The following is a 21,283-nucleotide window of genomic DNA, read 5'->3' on the forward strand; positions in this document are numbered from 1 at the left end:
GTGGAGAGTTGTGAGCTGCAAGTGTTTACTGATGCCTCTAGCAAGGCGTATGGAGCCATAACATATTTACGAAGGGAAGAAGGGGAAAGTAACATCTTGACGTCTAAAATGAGGGTGACTCTTTGGAAGCAGGCTAAATTAATTCCCAAACTAGAATTGCTAGTCTTAATTTTGGGGTTCAGGTTAGGCAAGCATTTAAGCAGACTGTTAGACATTCAGAATGTAACTGTGTGAACAGACAGCAAAGTTGCAATGGCCTGGGTAGACAGCATGGAGGGAAATAAGAATACATTTATTTCGAATAGGGTTGGGGAGATTAACTCTATTCAGCAGAAGTGTGGATTTGGTCTCCAGTATGTCCCCACCAATTGCAACCCGGAGGACATCTTGACCTGGGGGGCGGGGGGCGAGCTCTGAGAAATTGGAATGGAGTCGCCTTTGGAAGGAAGGCCCTGACTATCTATGCCAGCCTGGAGAACTAGTGCCACCTGTAAGCAAAGCTGCTGTAACTGACCTAAGCAACGTCTCCATAACCTCCGCCCTTAGAGAATTGTGTGAAGAAGGAAGCCTGTCCTAACCTGCTGAACTCTGGAACCTAGAGGGAAGTAGGGTGGATTTCATGTATATGATGAGAGTAATGCTATATGTATTAAAGTTCATGCATAGTAGCACTGATCCATTTTTGAAATTAGTTTACCATGAGCAAAGGCACCATTTCCCAACTGTGTATGATCGCTTGGAAAATGGTGTGCGTGTCCCTAAACACATTGATAATTTCATTTGTCAGATGAATTTAACTTTGAGAGAAGGTATCATTCATTCTAGTAATCGATTGTTGAACAATGAGTCATGTAAAAGCCAGCTGGTGTTATTGCCCCATAAAGGAAGACTAGCTGTGCTTTATCTATCTAGAGCACCTTCACGTAACACACATGCACTGTGGTGTAAATATACTAATGACCCTTTACCAGCAGGAATGTTGGATGCCAAGTTTGAGGTCATTGGCCAAAGGCGTAGTACGAAGGTGCACAGCTTGTAATATTGCCTTCAAGCCTCTTCTACGAAGACTGGCGCCTCCTCCACTCCCAGCCGACCGAGTTAAGTATACCTTAGTTTTACCAGACCACTGAGCTGATTAACAGCTCTCCTAGGGCTGGCCCGAAGGATTAGACTTATTTTACTTGGCTAAGAACCAATTGGTTACTTAGCAACGGGACCTACAGCTTATTGTGGAATCTGAACCACATTATAGCGAGAAATGAATTTCTATCACCAGAAATAAATTCCTCTAACTCTTCATCAGCTGGCCGCGGGAATTGAACTTCGGGCCATCGAATGACAGTCTGGAGCTCAACCGACTTGGCCAACAAAGGGCTTTCCCAGCCGACTGAGTTCGACTACTTCTTCTATCTGAGAAAGTGGGAGTAGACCACATGGGCCCTTTGAAGGTTACAGGGGGTGTAGGACACCTCCTCATCATCAACAGTCTGGCCAGCCGTGCAGTATACATTGACTACTGCAGCTGGCTGGATGCAAACACCTTTGTACTATTACTTTGAAGATTCGCTGCAACCCATAGTGCTCCATCGAGGATATACAGCGACAATGCCATGGTGTTCAGAGCAGCCAGCACGTCCCTGCATGAGGTGTACGAGGAGGACATCACTCAGCAATTCCTGCGTGAGCACAGGATTCGACGAATGTTTCAGACCCTGTGATCTCCCTGGAAGGGAGGTTTCTTTGAGAGGATGGTGGGAGTAGTCAAGAGGACCCTCGCCATGATGTTGCGATGCGCCATCCTCTCAGAGAAGCAGCTGAGGACCCTCATCAAAGAAGCCAAGGCAGTGATTAATAACAGACCGCTGAAGTATGCTGGTGACACCAGGGAAACGAGGTCCTGACACCTTCCCATCTCATCTGGGGCGATGTGATTTGCCTGTTGCCTCCTGTAGTGCCTCACGAAGAAATGTATGCTACATTAACCACCCGACAGCTTTGTCACGAGTACTTCTGTCTAACGGAGACTCTGGAGAGGTTCGAGACCCTCTGAAGGGATGGGTATTTGAAGTCTCTTCAAGAGAGACATGATTGCAAAGAAGGAACGCCAACTCCGCTGCATGTCGGAGACATTGTGCTGGTAAAGGCCGACAACAGCAAGAGAAGCCAGTGGCCCCTGGGATGAATAGTGGAGATTTATCCTGATGAGAAAAGGGTGATATGTTCTGTGAGGGTTCTATTTGAAGGAGAAGAGCACTTGGGATCAATCGAACACCTTGTGCCTCTCGAGCTGAGTGAGCACGAGGCCGACGAAGAAGAAGGTACTGGGATGCAGGTAAGAGAGCAGAGTGAGGATAGTGATAATGACAGTGAGATAGGTAATATCACGCACTGGACTGATAGACTCGAGATCGATGATCAAGAGGTAGATAGTGATAGGGATGAAGGTGATGATAAGCAGGATCAGAATGAAGTGTTGGAACAGACTGCATCGAGGCCAAGAAGAAGAGCTGCTACTGAGCAGAGACGGAGAATGGCAGAGTGGATTCGAGATGGAACTGTGTAATAGTTGGCATCGTATCCCGAGGAGAACTGTAAAGTGTGGAAGTCAGGAAGGGATTTGAAGGCGTAGGGTCATAGGTGGGTGTGCCTCAGTATGTGACAGGAGCGGTTACTAGGGGCATCCACAGTAGTGAAGGAAGTGTGATTATCTGATTGTACCCCAACATCACCCAGAGGAATGAGAGACGATTCCTCTCAAAACTCCACAGGAGCAATTGTGAGTTCATATGAACCAGAATGAAGAATGCGAAGTCGCACAAACCACGACCTGTACACTGCTAGTCAGAGCAGTAAATCTCTTAATTGTATGACAGGCGACAAAATACGAAGGTCGAGTGGTAAACAATTAATGTATTGCATTTGATAGCTGCGAATCTTGCCATTGCATGAGGTGCATTAGGCCATTGAGTTGCTATACTCATTTGAACGTGCATGTATTATATCACTGATTACTACTGATGTAGCCATCTATACTGAGGCCTTGCTTTTGATATGTCTTATGTTTATTACTGATGCTTTTGGATGTCTCATGCTTATTATTGATGCTTTTTGATGTCTCATGCTTACTATTGATGCTTTTTGATGTCTCATGCTTGTTATTGATGCCTTTTGATGTCTCATGCTTATTACTGATGCTTTTTGATGTCTCATGCTTATTATTGATGCCTTTTGATGTCTCATGCTTATTATTGATGCTTTTTGATGTCTCATGCTTATGTATTGATGTCGACAATGCCTTGATGAGAGCATTGCCTTGTGTTGATTGCATTGAATCATTTTCATATATGTAATGTCCTTATTGCTAAGTTTACCTTCATTGGTCGACTTGGGACTAATTCCTTATTGTTGTGATTCTTAACTTTAATTAGTTGGTTTTGTAGGGAAATTACATGTTCTGTTGATTACTACTTGGGTTACTTGCTTAGCTGAGTGAACTGATTTCTATGTTCCATTGATTTACACTGCTAGTGACACCCATTGTGTCCATTATTGCTATTGCCATGCACATTGTATTGTAGCGCAGGTGTCTACTATTGAATTTTTCTTTGACTGTATATATTGAATTTCATTTGAGTGATCACTCTGCATGTCATTCTACTGTAGTCGAGAGCCAACCTTGTCTCGTAGCGCTGTGGACGAGTTCGGGCCGCGACTAATTCTGGCGGATGGTCCGCTTAGAGTTTGCTTGACTAGTACGTTCCACCTGAATCTTCCCACCTTTTTTTGTGCCGGGGGGCGGTTGGAGAATGTTGCGAAAAAGTTCAGTGCACAGGATATTTTTGCTTCAAACTCCCGCCGATTCTACAGGGCTGACAGAATGGTGGGAACTTACCAGACAAGGCATATCATAAACACAACTGTTATTGCACATTTTGCTGAAATGCACGTACAGGCCGCAGTATGCAATGTCATGTTTTGTCTTGTTGCTTGTTTGAGTGATTTGTTGTGAGTTTGGGGTCCTTAAGCCTGAGTAACTAGATATGAGTTAACCCAATAACCAACCGCCTGGACAGGGAAGTGATACTGTCGTGCGCTGGTCTCGGTCTTGTCGTTCCAGAGATCCCAGTTTGTGACAGATGTGTCGGTTGGGCTCCCAAAGGTTTGTGGAAAGTCAGCAGCTGTGAGTGCTCCTGTGTAGTTGTAGTGAGAATGATTGGGCAAGAGTAACTGTTTGGGCATTTTGTACTGCAGTGGCATTGTGTTAGTTGTGGTTAAGTTCCAGTGGTTTCTTTGAAGCTGAGTGCAATTGTGTAGCCCAGTGTTTCGTGTTGCAGGTACAGAGATTGTAAGTTCATTAGTGCGTTTTTTTGAGGGGGGTTTTGTGTGATTGTTATGTAGGGGTGATGACTGAGATGGTTTTATTTTTGTAAATAAATTGAGAAAACCTGGTATGTGACTCGTTTCTCCTTGCATGGGGGCTAAGTCACTTTGGTAGTTTGTGGGTTGATCATGCAGTCTATCGGCACAACGAAAATACAGTGATTTCTGTCGAGGAAATTCCCGACACCTATAAAGCACTAAATAATTGCGTCCAAGAGGTGTTTGGAGTCAAGGGACTCACGAAAAAGCGTCCAAGGTAGGGTGTGTGAATGAGGGTGCAACTTCTGAAGATGAACCTTCTCCATGGCCATGGTGTATGGTTGAGAAAGTTTTCTGCTCAGGGTTTTGTCAGCGATTCAGTGGAGTATAAATGTTGTGGGTATTGTTGATTTTCCCTTCCTAGGAGAAACGGTTTACAGTTGCAGATAATGATTATGGAGTTTTACGTAACAGCTGGAAATGAGATTTCACATAGTCAAAAGAGTTTGATAATTTTAATCTTACCCAGACTTAAAAGTAGTTGCGGGCTATTCCAGGAGTGAAATCTCATGCTGACTTAAGGTTAGCTTGTAAAGATGTCAGATGTCTCTTCATTTTCGCATCAATCACATCATGCATTGCATTTCTTAATATGTCAAGACTCTCACGTAAATATTCATGTGTAGAATTTTCTGGCCTTTCCGCCGATATGTATTTCATCATTTTACATTTATTATGTCTCTCAAAATTGCAATTTGTTTGTCTGTCAACAAACACAAATTACTCAGAGTGCGGGTCACAGCGACCAGAGGTCAGGCACCATGTTTCCGTCCGCACTCTGCCATGTATACCTGCGTTCAGGTAATAAACAATTTAATACCCAGTTGACCTTTCATGTCCTCACAACTGGTAACCACAGAGTGATGGTAAACACAGCGATTTTGGCTTTCCCATTAACGGACTCACTATGGCCGCTTTACCTTCAGAGAGCCTTTAACGGCAACAAAAGTCTAGGCCTCTGAAAGCTCCTCCCTCGGAGAACACCCGCGCCACTAGTGGACTAATTACGGCATACCCCTTCAGGTATGTTCTGGCATGCTCAAACAGTTTGGCCCCCTCATTTATGATTCACATCGACTGTACTCAGAAGTCATTAATGGAACCACACGGCATATAGTTTTGACATCCAGTGCCAAAACCACACTGGTGGCCGCAAATCTGCTGCTACGGAACTGTGACCCGTAGAATTTACATCCTGGGCCGTAAATATGATTGGCCCTTTGTCTTCACGGACGTCAAGTTCTCTCTCCTGGGCTCTGATTTCCTTGCACGCCACGAACTTCTGGTAGATGTCGGCTGAAAATGCCTGCTGGATACTGGAACCTGCTGCTCCTGACCGCTCTCCACCAGGCGGGGAATGCTTGCTGTCTGCCCCATCTCTTCGAACAAATACAGCACCCTCCTCCACGAGTTCCCAGACGTCTTCAAGCCAGAGCTGCATCTGTTGCTGGGACCCAGGCCAAACAAGACGTCCATCACCATATCATCACAACAGGCCCTTCAACACACGCCAAATTCCGGCGATTGCCACCCTAAAAATCCAAGATGCTAAACGAGCCTTCGCCAAAATGGAATGGATGGGCATCTGCAGGAAGGCATTGAGCCTATGGGCGTCCCCTCCACGTGGTAAAGAAACCAAACAGTTCCTGGAGGCCCTGTCGAGACGATCGTCGGCTGAACCTAGTAACACCACCAGACCACTATCCCTTGCCGAAAATGCAGGACCTAACAAGCACCCTGCTCCAGGTTCCCAGAGGAACACCTGCACCACGTCTGGGCCATGCTGAAACGCCTGCAAGAAAACGGTTTGGTCGTCAGGTTCGACAAGTGTACCTTTGGAGCAGAAAAGGTAGACTTCCTGGGCCATGAGATATCCCTGGCAGGTGTCTGCCCCACGGCCTCCAAGGTGGATGCAGTAAAAAAGTTCCCAATGCTGAAAACCATCAAGTCCCTACAGGAGTTCCTCGGCATGGTCAACTACTACCACCGCTTCATACTAGACGTCGCTCGCATCATGTATCCCCTGACCGCAGTCCTGAAGGGGAAGCTGAAAGCACTGGCGTGGGCAGCTCTGCAACAACAGGTGTTCGAGCAGATGAAGGCAGCCCTCGCCAAAGCCACCACATTAACACATCATGATCCCACTGCCTCCATGAGACTTACCACAGAAGCCAGCAACATTGCTTGTGGGGCAGTGCTGGAGCAGGTGTTAGACAGCTCCCCACGCCCGCTGGCCTTCTTCAGTCGCAAGTTAACACTGCCGGAGACCCGCTACAGTGCATTCGACAGGGAGCTGCTGGCAATCTACCATGCCATGCAGCACTTCAAATAACTCTTGGATGGCACCCCTTTTACCATCCTCACAGACCACAAGCCTTTAGTACATGCATTCACAAAGGCGGGAGACGCATGGTCTGTGAAGCAGCTGCTGCACTTGGCCGCTATCTTTGGGTTTGGCTGCACCATTAGCTACGTCCCCGGCAAGAAGAACCCAGTAGCCAACGCCCTATCAAGGGTCGAGATAAATTCCATCCACCTCGGCATAGACTACGAGAACCTGGCGAAGGAACAGGCCGCAGACCCGGAAACAGCAGCCAACCGCATGGCAATCACCTCACTGAAATGGGAAGACATACTAATAGGGGGATCCAGTTCAACACTTCTCTGCGACACCAGCACGGGCTGCCCACGCCCCCTGATCCAGGAGAAAGCAGACATTTGATGTCATCCACAGTCTGTCCCATCCATCAGGCCAAACAACGGCGCACCTGATGACAGAGAGGTTCGTGTGGCATGGTATCAGGAAGGACGTTTGGCAGTGGGCGAAGAACTGCATACTGTGCCAAACAAGTAAAGTCACCCGGCACATGGACTCAGGCATTGGAGAATTCCCTCAACCATGTCAGCACTTCAGTCACATCCATATAGATGTTGTAGGTCCTCTACCTCAATCGGGGCCACCAGTTACCTCCTGATGGTCATAGACCGTTCCGCATGGTGGCCGGAAGCAACCCCGATGACAAAAGCATCAACGAGCGCCTGTGCAGAGGCCCTCCTGTTGAGCTGGATCAGCTGTTTTGGTGTGCCTAACAGTATAACTATGGACAGGGGCCCAGCATTCTTGTTGGAGCTCTGGGTCACCCTGGCACGCCTGATGGGACAACTCTCCACAGTACGACGGCATATAACCCTGCAGCCAATGGCATGGTGGAAAGGGCTCAGAGCCGTTGGTTGACGGCAACTCTGATGGCACGCTGTATTGACGACAGTTGGAAAGCCCAGCTCCCCTGGGTCCTTCTGGGTCTCTGCGTCGCATCGAGTGCAGATGGTGATGTATCTCCCGCAAAGAATGTCTATGGCGAAACACTAGCCGTTCTGGGAGAGTTCTTCCCCACAGTGCCAGACGATGCAGATACCTCCTTCCAAGGCTGAGGGAAGTGGCACAGAAGTTCGCGCCCTGCTGAAAGACTTTCACGGACAGGACCCACGTCTACAGCCCTTGGGGTCTGGATACCTGCACCCACGCCTTCTTCAGGATCGACGCCCACCCTTGACCAGACCGTACAGGGGCCCATACCATGTCGTCAGCAGATCATCCAAGGCCTATCTCATCAACATCCAGGGCATGAAGACTGGATTTCTGTCGACCGGCTGAAACCAGCTTTCCTGTTAGACAGCGAAACTCTGGAGGAAACCGGCAGGCGCCCCAGAATTCCTCCACAAAACGTGGCCGCAGATGATCCCGTCGCCATCCCGAAACGGGGTCGAGGACGTCCTAAGGGCCGCACTAAGGAAGTCATCCGCTCGGCTAAGCCGCCGGGCGATTCAGCAGTCGAAGCCGCCCCACGTACGCAGGTATCAAGAACTCGGGGCCTGCTCCTGCTCCCAAAGCGATTCCGTGATTGATTATTTTTCAGATGTCTTCCAATCATTACTTTTGTAATTATTGTTTTGGGGGGAGTACTTGTTAAGACGTCAGACGTCTCTTCATTTTCGCATCAATCACGTCATGCATTGCATTTCTTAATATGTCAAGACTCTCATGTAAATATTCATGTGTAGAATTTCTGGTCTTTCCGCCGTTATGTATTTCATCATTGTACATTTATTATGTCTCTCAAAATTGTTGTTTGTTTGTCTGTCAACAAGCACAATTTGTTCAAAGTGCGGGTCACGGCGATCGGAGGTCGGGCACCACGTTTCCGTCCACACTCTGCCATGTATACCTGCGCTCAGGTAATAAACAATTCCCCAACCAAAATCACTTTCATGCATCATAATAAAGTCTTCGTCTAACCTACCCATCTCACAGACTCATCATCAACATGGAGTTACGGGCTGCTCTAGGATCAAGAGCCCGTGCTGGCACAAGGGCAGCTAAATCTGAAACAACAACAACAACTAATAAACAACAACAACAACTAATAAACAATTTAATACCCAATTGACACTAATAAAAGAAAAAAATACCTGAAACTGACCTTTTTGTCCATCAAAAGCTTTTAGGAACAACGACTTAAAATCTACCACAATTCAAAAAGTCCTGAAACTATGAGTTTACCCCATACAAAAATGGGAAAAAGCTTTTAGGCAATGCATTAAGGAAAGAATAATACAGTACAAACCAAAAATCTTTCACACACATTATTATGAAAAAATATGAGTCCGACACAGGAATGGATACGTCTATTTCATTCAACAGTAAAACTGTTATTGTGATATAAGACATCTCTATGACCCATTCATGGGAAACGTTTATGCATGCTACAAACTACCAAGCGTTCGCATATAGTATTTGTTGGTTTAGACAACTCCGTAAATCATTATGAATAATTACAAACATAAGAAATATAAAATAAAATGATTAATCAAAAAAATATAATCAAAAAATAAATTTTTATCAATTCTTTTTACATCAAAATTGTTAAAGAAAAGTTTGTTGAAGTGATGAAAATAAGAACAATTTTATACCAAACGCATCTTTGTTTATAATTTTAAGTCGTATCTTGTTGTTATAGTAAACAATATTGAAGGTTTGTCTGCCGCCCGGCAAAAGAAGGTGTTGCTACGCTGTTGCTTTTGAAATTTAGAAGAAATCTTGGGTAAGTTTGTTATTATATAGCCATACTCTGTGTATCACAAAGTTTATAAGCGTAATAGTATTATAAATTAGTTTCTTGCCAAAAGCTTACCGGTAGGCTATAGGATAAACCGTATAGAGTAGTTAGTTCCGACAGCTTAGGCGAGGAAGGCCTTGCTTCTGTTTGTGTAGGCTTTGCGTTAGGTGATTGGAGGCAGAAACTCCCTGGTGCTTAAAAGGGAACCAAGAACAAAGGAAATGGTCCTACAATAGGCCTGTATAAACCACACGGTAAGCTGTTGGGAAAAAGTACTTGAATTAATGACCTTACCCCAACCGCATGCTAACAATCATGAAATAGCCTACATTAACGTATAAAGGACAGATATGTCAAAAAGACATTACAGTGACGAACCCAGACTTTACTTGACCACCTTATCTTGCCTATTGTAAACTTTGTAGTCTACCTGGCCCGGGCAGTGCTGTTAATCGTATCCTAGAAGGCTATAAAATACAAGGATGGGATCCTTCCTAACCTTAACTTACCTGACCTAATCTAATCTGGTATAAATGCAGAATTACACATGTGCACGCTGGCTTGTTTCTACAGATCACAGCTTATGCACGAGTAGGTCAAAGACATATATCGGCTGAGATTATTCCAACCTAACCTTTTGTTAACCAAAACATTCCAAAACATTTCCTCAAGTGCCAGTTCTTAAAAACAGAGGAAGCAGTATTAGCCTGTGTATAGACTATGCTTCTCAAGGAGGTTTTTATAATAAACGGTAATTCTAAGTACTAGCTCAGCGCCTGTTTTTGGTTTTTAGCCACGTAAAAATAAAATCTAATCCTTTGGGCCAGCCCTAGGAGAGCTGTTAATCAGCTCAGTAGTTTCGTTAAACTAAGATATACTTATTTTACCTTGGAAACTGGCATTTTCTCCACTTTTACGGCTTCTGATAACGGAGGCAGCTTGTTTGTTGGCAGCCAAGTGTCATTTGTCCCCTAACTCTACTCAACAGTAAAGGGGGATTGTGGGAATCCGGGGTTCTGGGTGGGGGAAAACAGAGAAGTGAAGCGGACATGTTTACGTTATGGGGGTGCTGACTGGATGGTAAAACGAGAGAAAGCCATACACAAAAGGGAGGGAGCGGCTGAAAGGGTGGGGGGTAACGAGGCAGGGAGGGAGAAATTTCCTCACGTGCCCCAAAAGCAGGGATACGTGGGGAACGGTGCAAGAAGGGGGTGGGAGGTAGGGTGAGCAAGCGGGAAACGCGGCGGGGACGGGTGCGGGTAGAAGCGTAACACTGGGGGTGGGGGGGAGGGAGGAAACAGTACCCCGTAATGGGGCGGGGACAAAGAGTATGGCCGACTAAAAAGAAAATTCACTAACTTTACCAGATGCCGTAAAAGTGGAGAAAAAACCAGTTTCCAAGGTAAAAACAAGAGCAGGAAGGCACTTAGTGCTGGGTGGAAGGAGCAACCTGGCAGAAAAAAAGAATTTGCAGACAAAAAAAAGTTGACACCAACAGAAATAACTGGCCTTACCTTTGGAACTGGGAAGGTAGAGATCAGCTGCTGTTTTTAAAAATGCGTGGAACATGGTGTTGGGGTCGAGGCAGTGAATCTTAAAATTAGCTACAGCCAGGTAGCTTACAAAAATATATTTCCTTCTGCTGTACCTCAGGGTACTGGCTCTGAGTTCCCACCACCTCCTCTCAATGGTGTTGGTGTGGGCACCGGTTTCCAGGTTGATGAAGTTGAAGGAGTGGTTGACCGTCAAGTGGGTGTAGCCTTCGGTCCTGAGGCAATCGTAGGCCTTCCAGCAGTCCAAGACGACAGTCGTGCCGGGCAAAATGAATTCTTTAATTATGGTCACTAAAGTGGCAGCACTCCTGTCTTCCACAGGCACAACGGAAAAGTCCCGGGTTTCCTTACAAATACCCCGTAACAGGGCGGGGACAAAGAGTAAGGCCAACAAAAAATAAAAATTGTTCCGACACAATATACAAACGATTACTTTCAGGCATAGGCTGGAAACGGCCGTTGAACTTCAAACAAAGTGGTTAGGCAGTTGACTACTATCCGGGGCGCGGAGTACCGCCTGCCTGGATGGAAACATTCCAATTTGCTTTGGCTGTCATAGCATGCGGACGGTGTCTTCACACTCTGCCTGACTGCTCTTTTCATCACTTTTTGGTGGGAAATCTTTGTTTTTTCTTATTATTTTTATTATGGACAAGCCTTCTAAACCTTCCTATCCCCAACGTGTGTGTCCCGGGGTAGGAGGGAAGAGATGTAATTCATTTAGGTCTAGCGTCGACGCGGACCCACACGCTCTCTGCCCATCTTGCAGGGGGCATGTGTGTTCGTGCGACGCTTCTTGCGGTGAGTGTTGCTCTTGGTCCCCCAAGCAATGGAGGAAGTTCGAGCAGAGGAGATGTTACCGTCGTAAGCCTACCAAGGAGTCGTCCGAGGGTAATACGCCCCCGACGACTCCAGTGGTGGCAAATGTGTCGGGTTTGTTTCTCCCTCCCGGCGAGCTTCCCCTTCTTGCTCCCTCTCCTTCGGCTGAGGACTCCCCCTCCCCTTCCTCATTCATCTCATCGGTTATGGAAGGGCGCGGGGGAGAGTTGGACTGGGACATCCTCTCGGGGGTCTCTTCCCGTTCTGGAGGAGAGTTTTTCCTCCAGAGCGGGTAGAGGCTTCTCAAACTAACCTGACTTTTGCTTCAGGTCTCGGGCTGGATAGCCAGGCAACTGACTCGTCATCAACCTGGCTACACCTGGGCCGACCTGGCATGTCACTGGAGGGACTGGTCTCTCATCTTTCCACCACTCCAGTGACCACCACTCTGCAACGACAGCCACTACAACATCAGTCACCATGTCTAGGTTCGCCCAGCTCCCGGTATCGGTAGCCTTGCACCTGGATATCCAGGTCTCGGCTTCCCCTGCCATGCATCATGCGGTACTGCTGCCTCCTGGGTTCCTGGCCCCGTTCACGCGACCGGGCCCCTCCTACATGGTGACGTCATCCTTCCCTTATGTGACTGTCGCTGCTCCCGTTGCTGACCCTGGCTCGTCTTCGACTATGGTTCCTCGCTTCTCGATCCAGCCTGGCTCTTCGTCTGTTCCTCTCCCCATTCCTTTGACACTGGCACGGCCCGGCCTGGCTACCCACGCACCACCCTTGCCTGCATTCCGGCCCCGCCCACTTTCATTCCTGGCCGACACGCGGTTGCTCCCGCCCAGGTAAGTGCTAGCCCGAGCACCGCGGTCTCTACCCGGGATGTGCCTTCTGCTGCAGCCCCTCCTCCTGTTCCTGAGTCTTCGGCTGCGCCCGCTTGGTTTGGGGATCTGACGGCGATACTGAAGCAGATGGTGAAGAAGAAGAGGAGGTCTAGAAAGGTGTCGTCATCTTCGTCTTCGTCATCGTCATTGTCTTCGTCTGCTGCCTCTTCTGCTTCTCCTTCCGAGGCTTCGCGGCCGAAGAAGAAGAAGCCTGCCTCCCCCCAAGAAGTCTCGCACCGAGACTTCCAAGGGTCTGCCTCCTTCCACAGGGAAGGCAGTGGGATCTCTTGTCGGCTCTTCCCGATCCTCGGATCAGGGAACTGCTGCCCTGGCCTCTGGGTGAGTCACATCGGGAGCCAAGGGCGTGCAGACCAAGGTCTGCACTCCCCCTCGCTGTGATTAAGAAAATTCCTGCTCCTAAGGCCAGCGAGTCCGCGTTGGACACTCGTACACGAGTTGCTCTGAGTACCCGGGTCCCCAAGGAAACCCGGGTACCCTAGTCTGATACGGGAGAAACTTCTCGCCGTACAGACCAGGGCGTGGGGCGAGAGAAAGAACCTGGGTATGCAGGTGCCCTGGCTCTTCCTGCTGGCACTCCTGTGAGTGCCAAGTCAGGTTCTCGGGTTAGCGCTTCAGCCCCTCGGGCCCGAACGCTGGGAGAGGTGGAGAAGAGGTCCCATGCTCAGTCTTCCTGAGAGGCTACGGCCTTGAAGAAGACTGGGGCGTGTCCAGAGGACAGCGCAGCTCGGCCAGCCAGACGCTCGCCGACTCCTCCCAGTCCCCGGCCACGCCCAGAAAACCTCGGGAGGCTTCACCTAGGCAGCAGTGACCCAGGCTGCCATCACCACCACGGGTTGGTTCCTCCTGGCCCACTGCCTCTGTTGGTTCTGCCAGCAAAGCCAGTGGGAGCGCCCGATCCTCCTCGCCTGTTCCCTCTGCCCCTTCAGCTCTTTCCAGGGGGGCGAGTCAGACAAGAAGAATTCTGGCGAGTTTCTCCTCGGAGTTCTACCTCGTGGGCAAGAACCTGGCTCGGTCCTTGTCTCGACCAGGTCTTACGCCTGTGGTCCAGGAAGGATCACAGGGGTCCCGAGGTTCTCCCTCCTGCAGGGGAGTAGATCGGGAGGACCGCACTTGAGGGAAGGGTCCTCTGCTCCAGGGCGGAGACCCTGAGATACAGAGGACTTTTTGCAGAGTTATTGCGCTGATTCGTCAGCACAGTGATCTTGGGAAGGGACCATGGCCTCTTCTGTGGATCATCCGCCGTGCCTCGAATCCTTTTGGGGACCCAAGAAGGAACCCAAGGCTTCGGTGGGGCTGCCATTGTCCACGCTTGCCGAGGGGGTCCTCGACTAAGTGAACAGTCTTGTGTCTGGGCAAGACAGCTCGCTTCGTTCGGGCCGCTCGGATAAGCTTCTTCCCCCCCCCTCTGCCTCGCCAGAAGCGCTTTTACACTCCAGCTGTAGGGGCGTTACTGACTAAGTAGGTTGACCCGGACCTGACTCATCTGGATCCAGGTCTGACGTTGCAGCAGCTTGCTGCAGAGTATCTCCCTCTCCCAGCAAGAAGCTGCAACCCTGGAAGCCACCGCCATGGCGGCCTTCCAAGCAGTCTCCTGGCTCAATCTGTGCTCCTTCACAGTATCGAAGGTAGCTGCTTCCTCAGGTGCCTTCGTACCTGGGGAGGACTCTGCCTTTGGGAGACTGTGCCAGTCTGGGGGTAGGGCTATTTCCTACCTCGCCCACCAGACTGCGAACTTGTGGGCAAACCTGGTTCTGAAGCAGAGAGATGCCATTTTCTCTTGCTTCTCCAGGTCTGTAGGTCCCGAGTCAGCTATGGCCATTAGGAATGGACCGTTGCTGGGTTCCTCCTCTCTCTTCCCCAGAGAGTTGGTGGATGCCGCGATAGACAAACGCAGGGCCGATGACAGCAACCGGCTTGTCCACCAGGCAGTGGCCAAGACCTCCGGGTCTTCGCATTCCACTGTGGCCAGGTCTTTGGGCCAGGCTGGCACTTTCTCGGCCCATAAGAAGTCCCAGTCTTTGAAGGGGTCCAGGGGAAACACCCATCCTTCTTCTTCCTCGAGAAGGGTGGGTCCTTCCCGCCCTTTTCAGCCCACTTTTCAAGCCAGTAAAGGGGGCAAAGGGAAGAAGAAGGGGAAATGCTAGAGGCGGCGTTCCCCCCAAAAGCTGCCGAAGGTGGGGGTTTGCCTGTCGAGCCATTGGGCAACATGGCAGCGACACTGAGCCGAGACCTAGATAGTGGATGTCCTTCGGGAGGGATATCTACTACCCTTCGAGTCTCGGCCTCCCCTCACTTACTCTCCGGTCCATCTCGAAACTTATGTACCAGGATCTTCGAAGGATACCACACTACAGCAAGAAGTGCAAGCCATGCTGAGCAAGGGTGCTATAGAAGTCCTGTCGGACCAGTCTTCAGGCTTTTACAGCCTTGTCTTTCTCGTAGAGAAAGCCTCAGGGGATGGAGATCAGTCATAGACGTCTGTCCCCTGAACCGCTTCGTTCACCAGACTCGGTTCACGATGGAAACAGCGCAATCCGTGCTGGCCTCCATCAGGGAGAACGACTTCATGCTTACGGTGGACCTGAAGGATGTGTATTTCCAAATACCCATTCATCCGTCCTCTCGCAAGTACCTCCGCTTTGTCCTCAGGGAAACGGTCTTCCAATTCAGGGCACTTTGTTTCGGGCTCTCGACCGCTCCCCAGGTGTTCATGAGAGTCTTCTCTCTCATGTCAGCTTGGGCCCACTTGCACGGGATACGTCTACTGAGGTATCTCGACGACTGGCTAGTCCTGGCAGGCTCTCGCTTGCAGTTGCTACAGGACAGGGATCGGCTCTTCGAGTTTTGCCGCAATCTTGGGATCGTGGTGAATCTCGAGAAGTCAGATCTCACCCCCAAGCAGAGGATAAAGTACCTGGGCATGCTGATAGACTCGGTGGTAGCGAAAGTCTTTCTCTCGAACTCTCGTATCAGTAGGTTCAGGCAGGCAGCACAGCTGTTCCTGTCACGACAGGAGCAGCCAGCCCGGCAATGGTAAGTCGTCATCGGTCACCTGTCGTCGCTGGAGAAGCTAGTACCTGATGGGGGTCTTCACCTGCAGTCTCTACAGTGGAGACTAAAGGAGTATTGGTTCCAGTCCCGAGACCCCCAGTCCTTCCTCATTCCTCTTTCCGAGGAGGTGAGGGAGGATCTTCGCTGTTGGATGGATGACAGGAACCTCTTGATAGGAGTATCCCTGCATACTCCCCCTCTGGACATGCTACTGTTCTCAGATGCATTGACCGAGGGATGGAGCGCACACCTGGAGGAGTTGCTGATTGTTCCAACAGGCGTAGGCTGGAAACAGCTGTTAAACTCTTGAGCAAGGTGGTTAGGCAGTAACTACCGCCAGGTAGGCGGGAATACCCGCCTGCCCGGATGTAAACATTCCAGTTTGCTTTCGACGGTCATGCGTTGCTGACGTGTTTTTTCGTTCTCTCCGCCTGACTGTTGTTAAGCTCTTATTATCCTGGTGGGATCTTTCTGTATTTTTGTTTGTATATACGTGTGTTTGATATTTATTAATACAAACCCACGATTTGTGATAACCTTGCATAAGCCGTCGTTCCCTGCCTGTGTCTTGGGTTTGACGGCCAAGGGCGTAATTGGAGAAGCGTAACCGAGTGGTAATGCTTCTCTTCCAGCAGCCCTTTATGTAAATACTTAAGGCGCCCCTGTACATTCGGAGATATAGTTTGGGACGTAATATCTTCGCTCCCCTACATTCATCGGGACGTTAGAGTTCGTTCCCTTCTTGGGCTTCCCTCCGTGTATAAGGGGCATCACTAATTCCTTCCTACTTATGCTGAGTGTTGCTCGCCGCCTGCGCTTGGAGAATTACGGGCCGGGTGGGAAGTTGTGGGCGTCGTCGATAAGTTCTGCTTCCACGGCGCCCTTGGTGGCCTCCCCTCCGTCCTTTTTTCTCTTCCCGTAGGTTCTTCCTACTCCCCTTTAGTAGATCTCTCTCCTTCGCCCTCTTCGCTCGCTCGTTGGGCGAAGACCAGGGGTGGGGAGCGATCGGGCGACCTTGTCTAGAGTACCTCCTCCTGCTGTGTAGGGCAGTTCCCTTTGTAGCGAGAGAGAGTCTCCCTCTACTAATCATCTTTGCTTTTCTTTCAGGTTGACAGTACGCATTACAGACACAGCAGTAGTTGGCTGGATATATCAAAGGATATCTCGCATGAAGCAGTCCCGAATTCAGTGTTGCTTCGGGATCGACCACAATACCTGGTTAGATGACGTATTTCCACATCGGGATCGTTCTGACTCTGTTCCCGCCGATGTGGATCAATCGCTGTCATTGCTGGTTTTCATGTATGCTGTTGCAATGCCTCCGGCGTATCTGTGGTCCATCTGCTCCTGCTGTTCCCTGTGTTATGCTCTTGTCAACTCGACAACAGTCTCTGGGCTGCTCTTCCTGGTCTCCTGCCGCAGCCGCCTTGATCGTTCCTGTCGCTGCTGGTGACTTTCAAGTGACATTTCTGTCTGTTGCAGTAGCTCCTGCCATCTGAACCGCTAACGTAGCTCCTGCATCAGATGTCCTGATCGTGCCCGTTACTTCTCCTAGTGGTCGTGCCTGGGGCCGCTTCCGTTGTGTTCCTGGAGGTTACGATGTCTGCCATTCTGTAGATGTTGGCGTGAAGGGGAAGGAAGTTGTCTTGTGGAAGTGATGTTCTGGCCGTTGCAATAGCTCCTGCCCTCCGAACCTCTGCCATAGTTTCTGCATCGGCTGTCCTGATCATGCCTGCCGCTTCTCCTGGCGGTCGTGCCCGGGGCTGCTTCCATTGTGTTCTTGCCAGCTGCCCCAGAGGTTACGATGTCCGCCATCCTGTAGACGATGTTGGCATGAAGATGAAGGAAGTCACCCTGTTGAGATGATGTTCCTGGCCGTTGCAGTAGCTCCTGCCTTCCGAACCGCTGCCGTAGCTCCTGCACCGGCTGTCCTGATCATGCCTGCTGCTTCTCCTGGTGGTGGTGTCTTGGGCCGCGTCTGTTGTGTTCCTGCCGGACTGCCCTGGAGGTTACGATGTTTCGTGTCCACCATCCTGTAGATGTCGGAATGGAGGTGAAGGAAGCCGCCCTGTGGCAGTAGCTGGCCGTCTTCTTCATCTTATCTTAGATTTCGTCTTCTGCTGCGTCTTAACTTCCTCTCCCGAGGTCCAAGGGGGTCCTGAGAATTGGACAGACCTCCGTCGGCCAAAGGAGAGGAAGGCTGTTTCTTCCCCTTGATGCCCTTGGACGTCTAGGGACTGCCTGCTTCCGAGGAGGCAGTGGGTCTCTCGTTGGCTCTTCCCAACCTTTGGGTTAGGGAACCGATTTGCAGAGCCCTGGGTTTTGTGTTTCAGAAGCCGCGGGCGCACAGACCTCAGTTTGCGATCCCGTTCCCAGTCCTAGAGGTTCCGCCTCTAAGACGGGGGCTGCTTCGGGCGCTCGTTCGCGAGCCGCTCCAAGTGCTCGAGATTCTATGGAATATCGAGTATCCCAATCTGGTCTGGAGAGATTTTCCTGGGCCCAGTTCGGGAGCAGTGCGAGAGAAAGGGCCGAGGCACCCAGGTGTCTCAGCCCTTCCTGCCAGCACCAGGCGCACCCGAGTGCTTGCCAGTGCTCGGTCGGGTTCCCAGCCTGGTGTCTCGATCCTGTCGGTTCAAACATCAGAAGAAGCAGGGAAGAGATTCCCTTCGGGAGTCCTGCGGGACTTCTAAGGGACTGACTCTCCTCCGGGAGACAAGTTTCTCTCGTTGGCTCTTCCCGCCCTCGGGCAGGAACTGATTTGCATTCTCCTGTGGGATCTTGTGTTTCGGGGGCTGCGAGAGCGCGGCCTCTCGAGGCCACGCCCTCATTGCCAGTCTTGGAAGTCTGCGTCTAAGACTGGTTCTGTGCTTGGCTCTTTCGATCTCTTAGGAACAAAGCAGCTGCTCCCAATTTTTGGAAGTCTCGTGGGTAGCTCGAATTCTATGAATCACGAGAGCTCTCCTGACAAGAGGTACAGGATGAGAGAAAGTGAGACACCCAGGTGTCTGCCAAGACACCCAGGTGTCTGGGTGGCAAGACGCCCTGGGTGTCTGGGTGCTGAGACGCCAGGTGTCTCGATACTGCCCGCCAGCTGCTTCAGTTGCTCGGCTGGGTTTCATTCTTGTGTCTTGAACCTTAGGGTTTGAGCATGCAAGATAGCAGACACAGAATTCCCCTTTGAACCTTCTTCTTGAGGGGCCTTGGCATTGAAGGAGTTTAGAGTATGGGAAACTAGCAATTGTTCACAGCAGACGAGCTCCGCCCTGCCCAGTTATGATTGTGTTCGCGCGATCAGTTCGTCTTGGCTTGGCCTCAGCTTGCTCACCCTGCCCAGCCCTTGGTCACGCTTGCGAGACTGGCTCAGCTCAGCTTGGCTCGCCCCACCTGCCTCCCATCCACCACATACCTCCCAGCTGGATCGTGTTCATGTGATCGGCTTGGCTTCGGCTTGCCCTACTTGGTTTTTTCCGAATCGGGTTCTTGGCTTTGTTCGAGTGAACTTTTTGCTCTTCCCAGGAAAGCGGATTGCCACAGCACAAGCCCTCTTCTTCCCTCGTGTGGCAGTAATCTCCTTCAGTTGATTATCGCTCACGGTCCACCTCTCCTGCTTATCTTACTGGCAGGACAGGTAGGGGTACTCTTTCTTCTCACCTGTTCTCTTCTCCTCTCGGTTGTTCCAGAGAGCAAGATGGACAAATTATCTTTGGAGTTCGGCTGCCTGGTGTGCTTTGGGGAGACCTGATTGGCCTGGTGCTTCAGCTAGGACCGCATCAACCTCTTCTTGAGGGAAGAGATTAGCTCCCCAGATGGAGCTCTTCATGAGCCTGTTAGGCTCATGACGGATGGAAGCTGCCGAAAAGATGTGCTTCTGGTAGTTCATCCGGGCCTTGATGAAGTCGTAAAGGTCCTGTTGAAAACTCGCCAAGAGAGATTTCGTCAGGACATGAAACAAAGTGTCTTCGCTGTAGACTACTGACGTTGCCTCCGCCAAAGTCAGAGAGTTTAAGGACCTGCTAAGCCTGTCCTTAGTCTCAGCTTCAGCCTTCAGGGAGTGAATCCGGGATCTTAGGAGTTGCTGAATAAATTAGAGCGCAGTCAGGTCGAGCAGTCACTGTGAAAGTGGCCAGGGCTCTTCCCAAAACTCAGAATCTCAGGAGAAGACAAGAGGTGGGATCTGTCTCCCGGAGATGAGGAAGAGGTTTACCTTCCATGCATGTGGCTCGTGAGGAAGCCACTTTTTGAAGTGCAAGGGGTAGGGAGAATTTCTCCCAAAGAGAACATTGTAAAGGCACCCTTGGCCGGGGTGAGTTTGGTGTTCTCTGCTTGCCACTCCGTTAATGTTCGAAGCAGAGACGACGGAGCTTGGTCCCTCGGGAAGATGACCGTCTCCTTTGGGACCTTGGCCGAGACGGATCACGCCTCCTCAGTAAGCCTGCAGGCCGGGATAAGGAGGTTCCAGACCAGGGAGGAAGAATTCCAAGTTCACCTCCAGCCTGCGAGTGCCTGGGCCCTCAATTGTCAGAGCCTCATGCTGAGGAGCATAAAGGGTCAGTTGCCAGGGTTCTACCACTTATCGAGGAGGAAAGGCTGGAGGTGTCGGGGCGGAAGGGTCTGGCGGCAGCTCCGCGCTCATGAACCCGAATTAAGTTCCCGCAGGACTTAACCGCTGCGACAGGAAACCTGCGGAAGCATTGGATGAAAGCTGAGAGGAGAAGTTGCGACGGCTTGTTGTCCAACTCTCTTGTCGAGCTTCTGCATAAGCTCGGCAAATGATTCTGCATCAAGGAGGGGTGGAACCTCCTTGCTGTTTGTCCGTGAACCCTTACCAGAAGTAGGGCCTTGCTCGTGGACGGCACAGGACTAAGGCCGTGGCGCCTTGAGACCCGAACGGACTTTCTGGGTTTTTAAGGTCTTTCTTGATAGGTGACCTTAGGGGCGGTGAACGCTTGCACCGTCCATAAGGCAGAAAAGTTTCACGAATCCTGAAAGAGGAAGCAGAAAGGAGAACTAAAAGAGATAGTCACCTGCCTCACTTACCCTTACCTGCTTGGAGATCCAGGTACGTTCATGGGTTCCAAGTCCAAATTAGAGGCATAGCGTCTTCAGTGACCTCTCCGTATGCAGCTGCGATGTTCCTGGGAGGTTAGTCATTTCCTGGATCCCAGCGATCAAAGGCGGCTACCTCATCCGCAATGACGCGCTGAATCCAGGCGCGGGAAACAGCATATGTCTTTCTGGAAAAGAATGTAGGGTTTCCCTGCCCCGACGTTCCTCCCGAAGCTGCTGACCCAGGACTTGAGGGTCAAAAGCGAAGAGTCACGAGAGCTGCGGTCAATCTGAAAGAAGGAGAATGTCAACTAACCAAAACTCCTAGAAGACTAATATCTTCCAATTATCCATAAGAGAGAAAACTCAA

General features: G+C 50.2%; 1 protein-coding gene across 2 annotated transcripts in view; it reads left to right on the forward strand.

Annotated features, from left to right (window-relative positions):
- The first annotated feature begins 9,403 nt into the window (after nt 1–9,403).
- Nucleotides 9,404–21,283, forward strand: part of Sf3a2 (splicing factor 3a subunit 2) — a 57,161-nt gene continuing 45,281 nt past the window's right edge. The window contains exon 1 of one of the 2 annotated variants that reach the window (XM_067121942.1): nt 9,404–9,521. The gene's annotated coding sequence lies outside the window, so the exon portion shown is untranslated. Of the gene's footprint in view, nt 9,522–9,655; nt 9,791–21,283 lie in introns of those variants that run through there. The other variant, XM_067121952.1, reaches the window with a different exon arrangement.

This window comes from Macrobrachium rosenbergii, chromosome 2, assembly GCF_040412425.1.
Source record: "Macrobrachium rosenbergii isolate ZJJX-2024 chromosome 2, ASM4041242v1, whole genome shotgun sequence".
NCBI lineage: Eukaryota > Metazoa > Arthropoda > Malacostraca > Decapoda > Palaemonidae > Macrobrachium > Macrobrachium rosenbergii.